Source organism: Microtus ochrogaster, unplaced genomic scaffold (genome assembly GCF_000317375.1).
Source record: "Microtus ochrogaster isolate Prairie Vole_2 unplaced genomic scaffold, MicOch1.0 UNK1, whole genome shotgun sequence".
Lineage (NCBI taxonomy): Eukaryota > Metazoa > Chordata > Mammalia > Rodentia > Cricetidae > Microtus > Microtus ochrogaster.
This window is the reverse complement of record NW_004949099.1, coordinates 35018597-35033825: the sequence shown is the minus strand read 5'-3', so window position 1 is coordinate 35033825 and position 15229 is coordinate 35018597. Positions and strand designations below refer to the sequence as shown.

General features: G+C 39.4%; 1 protein-coding gene and 1 non-coding gene across 2 annotated transcripts in view; one reads left to right on the top strand and one right to left on the bottom strand.

The window, feature by feature from the left end:
- The window catches only part of LOC101979514 (cat eye syndrome critical region protein 2 homolog), a 115955-nt gene that overhangs the window by 50661 nt on the left and 50065 nt on the right, over positions 1 to 15229 (bottom strand). Inside the window, exon 2 of the mRNA XM_026788288.1 lies at positions 7608 to 7702. The gene's annotated coding sequence lies outside the window, so the exon portion shown is untranslated. The remainder of the gene's footprint in view (positions 1 to 7607; positions 7703 to 15229) is intronic.
- Positions 10456 to 10580, top strand: LOC113458072. The gene has a single exon (XR_003378509.1). It is a non-coding gene; the product is annotated as a U6atac minor spliceosomal RNA (small nuclear RNA).

Genomic DNA, 15229 nt, shown 5'->3' with positions numbered 1-15229 from the left:
AAAAAAAAAACCAAAAAAAAACAAACAAACAAAAAAACAAACCACACACACACACAAAACAAAACAAAAAAAAAACCTCCCCCACTTTTTTGATGGAATCTTAATTTGCTTAGTTTGGGCTTGCCCCAAATTTACTATATAGCCAAGGATGATCTTGATCCTTCTGTCTTCACTTTGATCTCAATTGTTACAATTGCAGGCCTATGATGCCATGTCCCATTTATGTATTGCTGGGGATGAGAGATTTGCATATCTTAGGCAAGCAGTCTACAAACTAAGACAAACCTGCAACTCTTAAAAAATGAAAGAATAAGGGAGAGAGAGATAGCTTAACAGTTAAGAGCACTGGCTACTCTTCCAGAAGACCCAAGTCCGATTCCTAACACCTCATGGCAGCTCACAAATGGCTGTAACCACAGTCCTAGAGGATTCAATGCTCTTATTCTTTCATAAAACCTGCACACATGTGGTACATAGACTTAACATGCTCATCAATCATCCACATATATAGGTATGAGTGTTCTATTTCCATGTAAGACTTCATTATCAGAAGAGGACATCAGATCACACTATAGATGGTTTTGAACCCCCATATAGTTGCTGGAAATGGAACTCAGGTCCTCTGGAAGAGCAGCTAGTGCTCTTAAACACTGAGCCATCTCTCCATCTCCACCTATACACATTTAAAAAGAATGAAGTTGGTGACCTTATCCTACCCAATTTGAGGAGATATTTTATCTTTGTATGATGATAGAACAAACATATCAACACTGAGTAAAGATACCCACCTCATCTCATATTATATAAACAAAAACACAAATTAAATTTATGTAATCCTGGCTGTCCTGGAACTCACAAAGATCTGCTGTGGGATAATGGTCTTATACTTTGTAAAGATTTGTCAACTTGTATTGTTTTAATAAAACACTGATTGGCCAGTAGCCAGGCAGGAAGTATAGGCTGGGCAACGAGAACAGGAGAATTCTGGGAAGAGGAAAAGTCAGTCTGCAGTTGTGACCCAGGCACAGAGGAAGCAAGATGAGAATGCCTCGCTGATAAAAGGTACCAAGCCATATGACTGACACAGACAAGAATTATGGGTTAATGTTGGATGTAAGAGTTAATAAGAAGCCTGAGCTAATAGGCCAACCACTTTATAACTAATGTAGATAGACCTCTGTGTGTTTCTTTGGGACTGAATGGCTGTGGGACTTGGCAGGACAGAAAGCTCTGACAACAAAGATCTGCCTGGCTCTGACTCTCGAATGATGGAATTAAGAGTGTGCCAATATACCCAGTCCAAATTTCACCTTAGTATCAACTCTAAAAAGCTAAGTGTGTGTAGTGTTCATATGTGTGGTAAGAGGCAGTCACGCACAACATACACATACACAGAGGGTGCCTTTTCCAATAATAGCTGTCCACATTCTATATGAAGACAGGCCTCATCTGAACACAGAGCTTACCAATTCAGTTAGTCTAGCTAGCCAGTTTATGATGCCTGGGAACTGGGATTACATTCAGGTGTGGCCTGCATTTAAACAGGTCCAAAGGATTGGAGCTCGAGTTCTCTTTCTTGCATGTCAACCTTTAACTGAATAATCTTGTCAGCCCATTTAAGAACTTTTTAAAAATGCAACAAGGTGACTGTCTATGTGACACTGACGTCCCTTAGACTGGGAGGGGGTGATGATGATGATGATGATGAAATATACTGTAAAAATTGATGAACTGAAGCTAAATGGAAACTTTTTAAATTCTTTCAAGAACAAGCAAATATATTTGAAAGATATACATCTGAATAAAACATATCATCTAAAACAAGATATACATCTGAATAAAACAGTAAAGCTAAAAACATCAAATGCTGCAAAGATACATAGCATTAGTGTACTAGTAGAAACAAAAGTTAACTGCTTTGGAAAGATTGAAGTCTTAGCATATGACCCATTATTTATCAAAAGAAATAAAAAATGACTGCAAACATTCCCATGTATATGTTCACAGTAACTTGTGGGGAATATTATTTTAAGGTATGTGACTTTTGTTTATGATGCACTTGTTTAACTCTGTGAAGCTTGAGTCTTTGCCTGTCTAAAACACCTGATGGTCCTATTAAAGAGACGAGCAGCCAATAGAGAGGCAGAAGCAAGGATAGGTGGGGCTGGCAGGCAAAGAGTATAAATAAAAGGAGACCCGAGGAGGAAGAGAACAAGAGGAGAACATTAGGGATCAGCCTCCCAGCTACACAGCAAGCCATGGACAAAGAAGTTAAAAAAAAAAAAGGTACACAGAAAGAGAGAAAGGTAGTCGGGATAATTTAAGTTTTGTTTTTTAAAAAAAAGTGGGCAAGAAACAAGCCAATCTAAAGTTGGGCATTCCTAAGAATAAGCCTCCATGTGATTTATTTGGGAGCTGGATAGTGGGCTCCCAATAGTAACTTGGTTTATAACAATCATACATTAAAAGCAACACAATGCCCATCAATAAATGACAGTTAATTTTGTGTCTTATTTTTCTACACCCAATTTAATTCTTCATTCCTCCAAAAATAAAAAATTACTGGTAGTAAGTATACAGCGACACCAGATTGCAGTACCTATGGTCCTGAGTAGAGCAGTGACTGTGTTGGATCATTTGTCAAGAATGTCTGGCTTCAGAGTCACTGCATGTAGTAATTGGGCAGTGGAATCAGGAGGGTCACAAAATTAAGACTAGACTGGGCCATAAGGAAAGACCCTATCTGAAAACACCTGGAAACAAAATATCAGCTATGGGTTGAAAAGATGGCTCTTGCAGAGGATCTAGGTTTAATTTCCAGCACACACATGGCAGCTTAAAACCATTGTGGGAGGTGCTGTTGCCCTCTTCTGGCCTCCACCAACACTGAATGTATACAATGCACACTTAGATGCAGGCAAAACATCCACATATAAAATAAATCTTTTAAAAAAGACATCTCAATAAAGACACATTCGAATGCACATTTAGCAGTCATACAATTTCTGAACAAGTGTGCTTTTTCTGCATTGGGAACAAAACTTCTAAACTCTTAAAATATTTTAAGTGGTCAACAAAAAACATTATGTTGGATATACAATTAACCCTTAAAAAACTAAGTTTATAACTGATAAAACTTCTATTTATAATGGAAACAAAAGCAAGCAAAGACCCCAGCTGAATTATAAATTAGTCTGTTACATAAAAAGCATTCTTGAAAAGATGAACTCATTACAGTAAGAATTTAATGGCAGGTATTTTTATGCTACACACACACACACACACACACACACACACACACATCACTGCAGTATGAAGACATGGTATACTTCTTTATTCCTATCTTTACTCTTAACATTGGTTATTTTCAATCAGCACTCAATTATTCTAATCTACTTCACAATGCAATAAGGAAAGAGAAACCACAAAGAAAAAGAGCTCCTGTTAAATCCTTAAAATATTTATTTAATGGGAAAGGCCCATAACTAGAATAACAATGTGGAAGGGGGACCAGGAAGCACTGCAAGGAACATGTTACTGACACTTAAATTTTTGTATTAAGAAAGAAAACGAAAGAAGAATATTAAAAAGTGAAACAAACAAGTATTAAAAAGTGAAATAAGGGGGGTATTAAGTATTTATTGGGGAACACAAACAACAAGGTAGAGAGCCACTGTGGTCCTCTGCTCTGTGCAGGGAGCTGTAGTCAGATCTCCAACCACCCAAGAAAGCAAGTGAACCCCTCCTTCCTCAGATCATCTCCACAGATAAAAGACCACACCCTAAGTCCAGTACCCCCAAAAGCTACTGGCTGAATGAATTCCCAAAACAGGTACCATACAAAGTACTATAAGTACAAATCCTTCCTCATCTTGAGGGCATGAAGCTGAACTTGAACTCCTGGACAATTACAAATGTGACCTGAAAACTTTTGAACCAAGGCTTTATTCTCTGAAGACAGTATTTCTAAACAAAATCAATTTAATTAGAATGAAGTTTCACCATGGTCTTTAGAAAATTCAACTTAGATGAAATGGTATATGTGTGAGTTCAAGGCCAGTCTGGTCTGCCAGGGCTACACAGAAAACCCTGTCTCAACAACAACAAAAACCCCACCAAACGCTCCTTATTCCCCCTCTCCCTCCCCGCACACAAGGAAATACAAACAAGAGGGGGAGGGTACTGGTTATCTTGGGTACATGCATACTTGCTTTGATATACTTTCCTCAGTTACAGAAACAAACTTCCAAGCATAATGGTTCATGCCTATAATCCAGGACTCAGAAGGCTGAGGCAGAAGGACTGCAGCTGAGTCAGAGGCTAGCCAGACGTACTCTATCTCACTCTTCCTCTGGGGTGGGAGGGTAGGGGAGAAGAACTCAATCGTAACTTTAGATAGTTCTTTGCATGGTCATATTATAAATTGCATTTAAACTTGGAATATTAAAAAAACCTAATGCAGGTATGAATGTAGGTAACCAACAGCAGCAATGTGGGAGGTATATTTTTCACTAGTGGAAATCAGAAATTTTCACATCATGTTAGATATGCTGCAGGTACCTCGAAGTAAACATTTATGCTCATCAATAGTTGTAAATCCCATTACTGCAGGATTACTACTACTGGGCATGGTGATGCACACAAATTCAAATCACCCCACATAACCAGTTGGAGTCCAGCCTGGGTTTCACGTAATTCTGCAAAAGGACCCAGAAACCATGGCCCATTGTGGTGTAATCTGATGTCTAGATTCTTTCTTTCTTTTTTAAATGGCCTGAGAGATAAGAGTGGTTCTTATGTTTTTGAAAGTAACATTTTAAAGTATAATATTTTATATTTTATGATTTTGGGTGTTAGACACATTAGCTTAGGATAGCAAAGAAAAAGAGCACCATTTCACTGAAGTGTCAGCGCAGCACACACTTTACTCTGAATCAAGAGGGCATGCTCGGGAAGAAGGAAAAGACCTAACTAGGAAGTGAACTTAATTTTTACTCTAAGGAAGACGGTGATTGTCTTTCTCCATTGGGGATTTCCAGGGTCTCATTCTAGCTCACACTGGCCCTAAAGTTCTCAGGAAGCCTTTTGTCTTAGCCTACACGGTGCTTGGATAGATGTGAACCACTAGCTCCAGATGTATTTTTATTCTTATGCATACTATGCAGTAACAGTCTACTTACAATGATAAAAATCATAATGTAATAATTACCAGCATAAAATTGTACAGTCCAGGATAGTCTGGTTAATAACTGACAGATCTAAAAGATACCATGTTCAGAGCTAATAAAAATTACTGAAAAACCCCATGGTTTCCAAGTTGGTTCAAAAATAAAACAAAGCCACTTCTGTAGTGGGCAGTCTGCTGGTTTGTTGACAAAAATGTTTATAAAAACATTGTTTACTTTTCTTTATGTGTATTTGTGTTTTGCCTAAATATGTGCCTCTGCACCAAGTGCAGGACTATTGCCTAAGGAGGCCACAAGAGGGAATCAAACCTGGGTCCTCTGGAAGAACATCCAACGCTCTTAACCAGTAAGCCATAACTGCACCTGTCCCATTAACAAATTTTAACTGGGCATTTCTTTCAACTGAGTGCACAGCCAGAAACAAAAATAAGGAGATTAATTTGAACAGCTAGTAAATTTAGTATAAGGCTACTCACAGTTAAAAAGTATCTACCCAAAAGACTGGATTATCTGATAAATCACATTTAGAGAAAAGTTGGTTATAAGAAAAATTATTGTTATAAGAAACATAGATATGAAATTACAAACCATATACAAGTGATTACAAGTGTTTTAAAATGAATAAATGACACTGGGAATGGCAAAACAAAGCATGTCTTTAATCCTACCACTTCAGAAACAAAGGCAGGTGAACTAAACATAAGCTTGAGGCCAGTCGGTGCCACAGTGAGGAAGTTGGTGGTAGTGGTGATGGTAAGATTCATTTTTAATCTCTCTGACCAAACCAACATATAATTTAACATGCATGCATTAAATACAAAATTAAAATACTACTCCACACATACTTTACTCAAGATGGGCATTACACAAACATAAAGCATTCCTCTTAAACCTATGGACTATTACAGAGACAGCAGTAAGTGTTTTTAGGGCTAACATTATAATTCAGGGAGAGAGAATGTGTTTAGCATGGCCAGGGCAGAAGAGCAGATCCCTAGCACACTTCCTAAGAAGAAAATTCCTAACAATGCCTAAAGACAGAGCAAACCAGTCTTCCACACACATCACCAGCAATGTTACTTTTGAGTTCAAAGAATTAACCCTCTAGCTTACCAGTCTACAAAATTTCACCCAAAAGTCAGTACAGCCCATTTACAGATATCACTAAAATATATTTGCCATGCAGGCTGACATAAAAAGTGGGAAAGCTACTTGCAGGATGACAAAGCTAGGCATTGTATCGCATGTCTGTAATTTCAGCACTCCTGTCATCCCTGGACTAGAAAGGTGGGGGCAGGACAACCAGAGTTGAGGGCTAGCCTTGGCTACCTAACAAGTTCAAGGCCAGTGCAATAACTCTCAGACACTATGAAAAACACACCACTGTCCACCTCTCTCAGCCAATATGAACAATAATACCAGGCCTAGCTTACCAACTTAGCAGACTGTATTCACTATAACAAAATGATGAAACACACCATTTTTTAAAATAAAAAACAAACTATATTTTCAAATTAAGTAATTATGTGGGTGTCTGTGTGGGTTTGCGCACATACCCACAGAGGCCAGAAGAGGGCATTGGAGTCTTTGGGGTGAGTCACAAGAGTCGCTGATGCCACCCAAACTTGTATCCTCAACAGCAGTACCCTCCACCTCTTAAGCACTAACCCATCTCTCCAGCCACCTTTAACTATTTCAAAATCATAAACTGAACTCCTACATGGTTTCAAAGGGCCAAGGGACTAGCCTTTTGTTTGAGTCTGTCCTAAACTGTCTCAACTTGGATCAAATCAAAGAAAATCTGGATGACCACGTCTATAGTCCAGCTATCTGGGAAGTGGAAGCAGAAAGCGCTCATCATGAGCTCAGGAGTTCTATGCCAGCCTGGGCAACACAGAGAAACCCAGTCTCAAATCAAAGCAAAGCAGAGATGAGCTCTTATCAGTAAGTTCTGTATTCTCTGTCTACACAGATAACATCTACTCTAAAATTCTAAACATCTCAAAGGCATCAAAGAGCTGTCTACTTGGCAGTTAAGGAAGAAAGGAGCCTAGAGACTCCAATTTAATTCTGTTATTGTACTGGTTATGAGAACAGAAGATATATAAGCCACAGGAATGTAGTGAAACCTGATTTTAATTTGTTAGGCAATATTTTGCTAGGAGTACAAGTCAAAAATCAGAAAAATACACACACAAGAGAAGACATTTGTACACTCAAAGTAGCTAGCATAAGGGGATGACATTTGTTGGTGAACACAAACTCAAGAATGAACAAACATAAAGTCTGTGAATGTGCTTGTATATGAAGTCTACACTGTTATGTACTGGCCAATGCTGGGTTTGTCACAAGAGAGTGGAGCCAATGTTAGCAGGTTAATGAGTTCCCTATACAAGAAATAATAAGACCAGGGTTACTCACGTGATATCCCTTCGCTGATAGCAGCCCTGAAGCAGGCAGGCAATCAGATCACTGATAAACTCCGAGTCATCTCTGTGAAGAGCTGCCTCTAACTCCTGAGAGAAGAGTGAGAGAGAAATAGATTAGACATCTCCTTAAATAAAGGACGGTCACAAACAATGCTGCCCTTCTTCCTATGTGTACTTTCAGAAAGACAATGGGAGCTTCAAGTTCTAGTTTATTTCTTTTATTACTTTTTCACTAGCTTCCATTCTCTTGTAGAAGAAATACACAAGGAAATTTCTTTTTTAAGAACGGATGCTAATTATATAATCAAGAACTTGACAGAAAGTGCTTGTGATGCATGCTGTGGGTCGATGTTGAGCTGTTTTTTTCAATTGCTTCTCCAATTTATTTTATGAGACAAGGTCTCTCATCAAACCAGGAGACTGGAAGACTTAACCTGGATCTCCACCTCCCCAGCACTAGGGTTGCAGGCACACAGTCCACATTTGACTTTATATGGGGTTAGAGATTTGAGCTCTGGTTCTCATGCTTGCATTGCAAAGCACTTTACAGAATGAATCACCCTTGCTCATATTTTAATGACAATGAAGATTACAGAAACACCATACAACTGATTATAAATTAATCTTTACTTGACAGTCCTAGTAGATAACCCACCAGCAACAGCTTTAAGAAACCTCTATGTTTTGAACAAAGTAGCACTGGAAGAATATATGGCTCTACCTACAAGACTGATAAAAGCAGGTTGCTGGAATAAAATAACCCTTACATCATCTGGAGAGAAATGAGGTAACTACTGTTAATAATTTAATCGTAGGTGAGGTGCATTTGCTTGCCCTGAAAGTTCAGGTAGAAGCTACAGAAGACAGATGATCTTCATACAGAACTTAGAAATTAAGAGATGGGTCAATGGGCAAAAAGTGGTAGTGGAAAAACATCAGTAAACTTATTTCTCTTCTCAACCCTCCAAAACAAGAATGTTTTCTGATGAAATATGCTCTAAGTCATTAATTTTTGTACAACCTAAATTTACAGATTCCCAAGCATCTGCTTACAACTGACTAGTTTACAACTAGATCTAAAACTAAAAGGAAAAAAAAAATCAAATGTACCTTATCTCAAAAGCAAGACATGTGATTTCAGATCTCAACACCAATTGTATAGCTATGCGTTCATAGATAGTCTATTTCTACTATAGAGAAACAATCAAGTTTTTATGAAATTGTACAAATTGTTCCATTTATTTATTGAAAGTCCTAAATTTGGAAGTCTTAATTCTCAAAATGTAATGGGCTACTCGAGACTCTAAAATAACAAAAACCAAAACAAGCCACCACCACCACCAACAACAACAAAAGGCTCACAGTTTAAACCTAGTTAGAATCCAGGAATGCTTAAGCTAGAAGGTAAATTATAGGTCACACACTTTAACTCTCCTAACAGATAGCTAGGCCTAGTATAAGCACATCTGCAATCTGCAATCTGAATACGTTAGCAGAATAGAACATTCAAGGCCAATATGGGTTATAACAGCAATATTTTCAAAATAAACAAAAAACAACAACAAAAAATCTAAAGGAATGACTTTCTAAGTCAGTAAATCAGTGATAGAGCCAAGGGGGGAAAAGGAAAAAAGTTACCCAATTACTCTTGGGCAAACAAAACTTCCCTCTCCCTCATTAACATTCTTATTTTAGAAAGGTTCAGTGGGGCTGGTGAGATAGTTAGAAGGTAAAGGCACTTGCTGTCCAAGTCTGGTGAACTGAATTCCATCTTTGAAGCCCATGTGATGGTGTCTTCTCTCCATACCTACAGTCGTAATAGTAACAATAATAATAACAACAACAACAACAATAATAATAACAATAATAATAATAAAGAGATGGAGGATCTCCTGCTCAGCACCTGTGTGTGGTAGGTCAATAAAGCCCTGGAGAGTCATTAACCCACACCAATCAGAAACAAGGACAGAAAGTTTGCAGGGAGGAAACAAAACTCTGAAGGGCTATAAAGGACCACGCCCAGGGCAGCTCATCAAAAGCTGGTCTCCAACAAACTTCAGTGCACTACAAGAATCACACAGCAACAAGGGATTTTTCTAATGAATGTTGAGTGTCTGACACCCTGGGTGACTTGGCTAAGCACAACTGAGGCCATGAGGCCTTGAGGCCCCTGTAGCTCTCAAGGAACACTGCTCCAAAGGAGCCTCTGCTGTGGAGTCAGCATTCACTGTCCTTTCCCCACCTGGTAGTTTGCTATGCACTAGACAACTTGTGCTACCCCTACCCAAAGTCCAAGTGAGTAAACTATGCCTCTAGATATAGTGGTATTACTTAGAGCTAGACTGTTAGATAGTTAACAGTCATTGGCTGTGAACTGACTCCTTTTCCCTGAGATACAATATTGTGAACAATAGTCTATGCATTCAAAAAAACAGACCTGACTGCCTGCCTCTCTGTAATAAGTTCAAGACACTTGTCTTTTACAAGTCTTCCTAGATGCCTTCTATTCTGTGATCCTGCCAAAATACCATAGCTACCTTAACACATTGTAACACACACTCTATGGGACTTACTATGTCTCCTGTCTACCACATTGTCTCAAACATAACTGAATCAATCCCTGCTCCTCTGTGCTGGGGATGAAACCTAAAGCCTTCATTATAAACAAGCACTCTCCACTAAAATATATATACCAACAGCCCTACTCAATCCCCTTTAATAACATAATTTTTTACTGATTCTTTGGGAATTTCATATCATGCACACCAATCCCAGTCCCTCCATATCCTTCCAAGAGAAACCCCCCCCCCCGCCCGCCACCACAAAAAACATTACATTGGATGTTGTATAAAAGGAGAGAAAGTTAGCACTCCCCTTGACAAGGATGGAAGAGTCCCTTGGGCCTAACAACACGCATACAGTTAAGGCATGCCACCTACTTCGTGGCATCTAACCACTGTTATTTTGTTTTGTTTTTTAAGAAAAAAAATTATAGTGGGGGAAAAAACAAACAGAACAAAAAAAAAAAACTCTTTGTCTTTTTCCAACACCTCTTCACTCACTTGGGCCTTGGTGGTAGGTAGCAAGAACCACAGACATCAATTCAGACCTTGCCTGTTGTAGTGCCAGAGACACAGACATGGCCCTCCTAAGCAGCCCAGCCCAAGTGACACCAGGGTCCTGGAGGCAGGATAGCCCTCGGTCACCAACATTGTTACAGGTTGGGGCTTAGACACCAGGCATCTGTGTGGCCTTTGGTAGCAACGTGGGTCACAGACATCAACACAGGCCCAGCCTGATGTACAGTTATGGACTCAGAAACAGCCCTACACAGCAGCTGGGGCTACTTGGGCCCTTTTAAGACACACTTCTAGAAGGCCTTTTCCCAGAGAATTTTAGGTTAAGAGTTATTAAGCTTAGGTTCATCAGTGCACACACAGGAGGAAGAGACAGGCAAAGCCAGAGATACACACTGATACTGTCACCTCCCAGAAATTTTAAAATAGCACCTTTATCCCTCTCATATAGGTAATGGTGAGTCCCAGCAGTTTGTATCAATAAATGCGCCAAAGACAGTGAAACATGCCTTTATCTCATTGTGTGGTAGAATGTATAGTAAGACTATTGTAGGAGAAAACAGCAACAACAAAAAGAACAGAAGCCATTTTAATCCTGCTGAACAAAAGAATCAGCTTGGTTAACCTTTTCCACATTAGACACAGAAAATAAAAAAGTTCTAGAGATGTATTTCAGTGTGAATACACTTTGCGCTACTAAAATGTGCACCCAAGCGGCTAGTAGCAAGGTACTACTGAGTTAAAAGTAGTTTGGGGGTAGGGGGTGTTGAAGAGATGACTCGGCAGTTAAGAGCACTAAGTGCTCTTCCAGAGGACCGGGATTCAATTCCCCACACTCAAATGGCAGCTTACAACTATCTGTAACTCCAGGATCCAGCACCCTCACACAGATATACATACAGGCTGTATATATTATTAAAATAAAATTTTTTTAAATGGTTAATGGGGAAATGATCATTTTAATTGTCCAACTTTAAAATTTGTTGCCACAATTTAAAATATCTTTTTTCTATTGGGAGTAAACTGAGTTGTCCACTGTAAAGGTGTCTAGGGACTAAATAGATGGCACAGTGGTTAAGAGCTGCTCTTCCAGAGAAACTGGGTTCAAACCTCAGAACCCACATGGCAGCTACAACCATCTGTAGTTCCTGTTCCAAGGAATCCAACATTCTCATACAGACATACATGCAGACAAAACACCAATGCAATATAAAATACAAATTAATAAATTATACATATTAAAAAGGTGTCTATCTCCAAGGACTGCTGTGATAAGATGGAGCAGCATGGTTCCTGATACATATTATGAATACTATACACCATCTTCCTTACAATGACAATCTGAGCAAACAATATCATCTTCTTCAAAATTTACGAGTTTCTGAATAGAAACTGAAACTCTCTTTTAACTCACAGTCCACTATGTCCATGCTCTAATAAAGCTTCCTGCAAAGAACTACTTGGAAATCCAGGTTATTCAAAGCTTTATTATTCAAGGTTTCAATCTAGAGCTGTTGTAAACTGTTTTAAGACTGAGGCAGCAAAAGAGCCTCCTAAAAAAAATCTCCAACCAACTTTTTTTTCTTTTCTCACTTTCTCTTCTACTCTTTTACAACTCCCATTCACTGTGTGCAATGAACTGTGAGCACCGAAATCTGACCTCTGCCAAGATGCTCAGGGCCAGAAGAGGAAGGGAAGGGAAAGAGCAGAAAAAGCAGCAGATCGGCAGAGAGAGGGGAACCTTGTTCCCAGCCACTCCAAAGCTTCAGGGAGTAGGTGAAGAGAGTAACAGGATTTGCCGCTCTTGCAGCTGGCGTCACAGCTCATTAGTGAAAAGTCTAACCAATGCCCCCTCCACATTTTCCCTGCTCTGGAGAACAAACCTTTCCACCAAGCAGTGGTTACTGGGGAAGAGCTCAGGCAGAGAATGGGACAGCCCACACTCCTGAGCAATGGAAGGGAACACAAAGAGGTGCTTAGCACATATCATAAAAAAGTATTCTTAATTGTTTATTTTTAACGTCCTAATTGCTTAACAAACACACATTTGTGACTACAGATGCTCTAATGACAGGATATTACTAGTTCATTTAGCATAACTTGTCATACTCTTAACCTTCTTTCTTTAAAACAACACTGATATTTTCTCTTGTATGCTATGTTCCTGTTCTTTGTACAAATTTTCTTTAATCTTACTAAAAGGTAGCAGAGAGAAAATTTCTATTCCCAACTATGGATAAAGATCACAGATTTGCATAATTGGCAATCAATCACATTAATGCTTTACGTTCGTTAGAGACAGAAAGAAATAAACAAAAACACTTAAGGAATATATTGTTTGTTGCATTTGTTTAAGAGCTAAGATCCTTCTAATGTGCATAGGACTCAGTGTAGAATCTGAGTCAGATTTGCTTCTGTATGGGAACAGATCCACTTCTGCACAAAGGGGATGCACAGCAGGCAGCTTGAAGAGCTCTCCCAGCTGCTGTCCAAGAGAGAATGCCTGGAGTGTAAGCTCAGAATACTGGGAGAAAATAAAGCACACTGATCTCCAGAAGGCACCTCTGACTTTGACAGCTGATGCTTTCTCACTTGGTATAAATTAATTTAATCCCAAAGGCATGTGCCATGCCAATTTAGACTGTAAAGTATAAATCAGATAGAGTGCCTATAATGCTTGGGTATTGAAACCAGCTATAAACACTTTTAGTTGGCCAAGCAGTTTATCCTGTGTGCTTCCAAAAGCTATAGGTCTGTTAGGCTATAATAATTTTTTCTCAGCTATTTTAGAATGGATCTAAAATAGCTCCTCCACTCCAGGTTGATGCAACTCTAATACCAATTTCACTGGAAAATATCAATTATATATATATAAAAAAAAAACCTAGAGTGTGACTTTCTGTAAATGTGTGATACTCACAGTTGCAAAGGGAGGAGAAGGGAGAAGGAGAGCAGGGAGGAGCAGATTCCTGAAACTGCACGGAACTTCCTGAGGCCAGAAAAAGCTTTCTCTGGCCAAGTTCTAAGAGATCAGTGCATGGACCAGACAAGCATAGCCATGCAGAAAAGAAATCTGGAATAACGTGTTCCTAGCTAGCCATACCCAGCTTCTGCTAGCAGACACTAGGATGGGTTGTCTAGATTCCATGACAGAGGTCAAGGGCATGTGCAGCAGCTGGGTTCCACCAACCACAGGCCCACAGGCAAGACACACAAAACGAGCAGATAAAAATGGCAAAACCTGTCAACAGTTTTACTGTCAGTTTTGTTTTTACTGTTGGTCTTTGCTGCTGGGAAGGTATTCTTAATTAGATATTTGCATAAAATTTAAAGTTAAAGCAGAAGACTATGCGAGAACTACTTCTGGAAGTTACTTCAAATGACAGCTCCAGGCTTCAGAAACGATCTGTGTTCTCTGTCCTCAACCAGGTCACTGCTGCATGACTTGGAAACTCTCTGGTCAGGAACCAGACTTGACGTTGGATGGCAGGGGAGATGTGGAAGGGCGGATGCCGAAAGAATGAGAGTGGGAGTGGGAACCATGAGATGAAAGGGAGACAACATCTCAGAAGCAAAGTCAACAGCATTTTACAATTAAGTTTAACAGTTAAAAAACTTAATTTTCTAAATAAATTGTAATCTTGATCAACAAATACTTAAGGGCTAGCAGTGGTTCCATGGGTGAGAGTGCTTGCTACGCACTCTTTGATCCCTGCACTCATGTAAATGTGTCCCATTTGGCCACACAACTTGTAACCCAGTGGGTTTTGGGGTGCAGGGTACATAAAGATTTTTGATGTTTGTTGGCTTCCAGAGTGTCTGGCTTAGAGAAAAAGATGAAGAGTGATGAAGGCATGCCTTCTAGTCTCCAGGCATGAACACCTGCACATGCGCCACATACACACACACACACACACACACACACACACACACACACACAAATAAATAAATAAATAAATAAATAAATAAATAAATAAATAAATAAGTAGATCTAAAAAGACAAAGAAGGAGAACTCCCTACTACCTACCACCTATGTAGCAAGGAATCCTGAAGGAGACAGGCAGTAATTATCTTCAATTCTGAGGAAAAGATGAACACAGGCTCTTGGAAACTCTCACAAGTCAGCAAGTGAACCTCAACAAGGCACTCAGTGAAAACTATATACAACATCTGAGAATGAAATGTTAAAGGTTTTTTTAAAATTAGTAATAGCCTGTGCTTAAATACTTGATACTGACTAGTGCCTCCATGAAGCAAGTGGTAACAAACGATCCCCAAGCTAAATAAATGAAATAAACTAGCCATTGGGAAGCAGTCTTTCTAAAAGACTGATGAATGATTTAAGTCTCAGCCAAAGACTGAACTCCAAAGAAAAGAAGAAATAAGATGAAAAGAAAGCAGGTATGGCTGGGCGGTGGTGGCGCACGCCTTTAATCCCAGCACTAGGGAGGCAGAGGCAGGCGGATCTCTGTGAGTTCGAGGCCAGCCTGGTCTACAAGAGCTAGTTCCAGGACAGGCTCCAAAACCACAGAGAAA